Genomic DNA, 2,500 nt, shown 5'->3' on the forward strand with positions numbered 1-2,500 from the left:
GTATGTGTGCCAAGAAACACGTTAATAGGTTCGCAGTAACATTTAGAATTCATTAGTCTTCTTTGATTGATTTTGCATCAAAATAATCATTCGTTTAAAAATATAAGTTTGTTTTTTAAAAATTAATAGAATGAAAAAATATATACATATATGAAACCGTTAACTGATGTGAATGTTCGAACGAAGCAGGAACCAATTTAAATCTTTAAACATATTACGATGAAATCGAAGGAAACTTATGGTTTAAATTATTACCACTTGTAATAAATTCTGAACACAACCGTTAAAAAACGCAAAATATATGATTCATGACTAAATGTGTGAATTTTCCTTATTGTTACATTTATCATAGAATTTAAGTTTTTTGTGAAAACGACATTAGAATGATTATAGCCATCCTAATCTAACCAAGGAAGCATGTTGTATTTTTTTCTTTTTTTTACTCAGATAAATTGGTATTTTATAAATAAACTGGCAATTAACTACCGTCAGCATGGCGGCAATTTATACCATTTTTAGAATGTAATGTTTCTCCATATATATTAAATATCTAATTTGAGAAAGGATTAAAGGAAAAATAATATGTCGATTCAAAAGGATAAAAATATCATTTTAAATTGTAGATATACTAAAAAAAAAAACAAACATCCGAAACTATGGTGTTGCCCGGGAACGAAAGTGAATGTCATAATACTATTTTTTTTTTTTTTGGATTTTTAGCATATATAATATTAAAGAAAAGAATCAGACCATAATCATAATTTTTGGATTTTGATAAAGACAATGTTTTCCATCATGGGCTGCAAAGTGTATGTAAGACAGTGAAAAATATAAGTATACATAAACACACACACACACACACACACACACACACACATATATCTATATATATTTGGAGAAATCTACGCCGATCAACAGGTTTCGAAGGGGTTAAAAAAATTGAACGTTTGAAGAAAATGTTTTTAGTTCATGTTATCAATACGCTGGAACTTTATATATATATATATATATATATATATATATATATATATATATAACAGGTTCCAGTATTAACTTCAATACCACACAAGTACACCACTTAAAAAGAAAGTTAATCGGTTAATATAAGAAAATAGCGTGGATATTGAACAGAAGTAAACAGTTTTATATTTCTAGTAATATAGAATTTATCTCATATCAGTGAATAAAGAAGGGCGGAAATTAAGATCAGTCTGCGTTAAAAAGTATAGATCAGATAATTGCGTTCACTAAGTCATTAAAAAGGTGAAACGTTGTGTCTACTGTTGATAGAAGTTCTGCGCGAACGCAGACACCACGTTATTATTGTGCAAAAGACAACTCACGAATGCCAGCATTGGACACAGCGTATAATTTTACTCAAGAAATACCATGTTCGATTTTGGTATAGGTTTTTGTTTTTAATTGCATTCGCATAGAGTTAGACGGACAACCATAAATACAGATACTTCAAACAGAATGTATAAAGTTATCGTATCGGATTTTCAAAGTCAGACCCAGATAGAATTTAACTTGGCGAATCAAACTTGGTTTCTGACTAACCAATTCTCATTAGTTATTTTTGTACCATGTTATTATTATTATTACTTGGTTACATTTTATATAAAAATACTTAGTCCGACCAAACGATTGCGAATGTGAACCCCTCTTTTTTGTTTTTAAATAATCATGTACCAATCAAAATAAAAAAGGGGAATAACTTGTTTCATTTTTAAGAATATAACAGCTGTCAACCTTTTGTTTAAAATTTGATAATAATTACGAATTAAAATCTTTAAAACAACTTCACTGCATCCCGGGCAACGCCGGATAAATACAGTGGTGATATGATAAAAGACACCCGAGCTTTTCTACTTGTGCGGTGATAATGGCTTGAATTAAAGTTAAGAATACAAAAGTCAAGTATCATGGTTAGATTGTGCTCTAAACAGAAACATTCATTTCGCTCGCGCCCCTCTCATATCAAAGAACCTATTGTGTATTTTATATACCGGATCTTTCTGAATGTGCGATAATAAAACTTCTCAAATACACTTGTGGTGTAAGGCTGTATAAGGCGTTAACTTTAGTCACAATCGTTTGTTCTTTCTTTCATCGGATTTTTTTCCCGATTATTGATTATCGATACGTAGGAAAAGCATTTCGATACAAAACCTTTCTAAGAACACTGCCAGGTACAGAAAGTATATTTGTGAAAAATTAAAAAAAATCGGCATAACCGTTTAGGAGTCTATAGGGAACGAACTCACACACAGACACAACGTTCCTTATATATATATATATATATATATATATATATATATATATATATATATATATATTGGTAGTTTGATTTCGTTTCCTAGAAGTACATCCACTGAAACAACATGCGGCTACCAAAAAAAAAAAAAAAAAAGAAAAGGTGCTCAATGAGTTAACAGAGCATTTTATATTAAATTCATTTATATAAACAAATCACGTCATCAGGCCAATGACATCGCTT

At 29.7% G+C, this 2,500-nt stretch overlaps 1 protein-coding gene across 2 annotated transcripts in view; it reads right to left on the minus strand.

The window, feature by feature from the left end:
• LOC145268131 (uncharacterized) overlaps window positions 1-2,500 on the minus strand; it is a 150,903-nt gene that overhangs the window by 89,738 nt on the left and 58,665 nt on the right. The gene's annotated exons all lie outside the window — the stretch shown is intronic.

This window comes from Euprymna scolopes, chromosome 4 (genome assembly GCF_053919585.1).
Source record: "Euprymna scolopes isolate OS-2025 chromosome 4, ASM5391958v1, whole genome shotgun sequence".
In the NCBI taxonomy this organism is placed as follows: Eukaryota; Metazoa; Mollusca; class Cephalopoda; order Sepiida; family Sepiolidae; genus Euprymna; species Euprymna scolopes.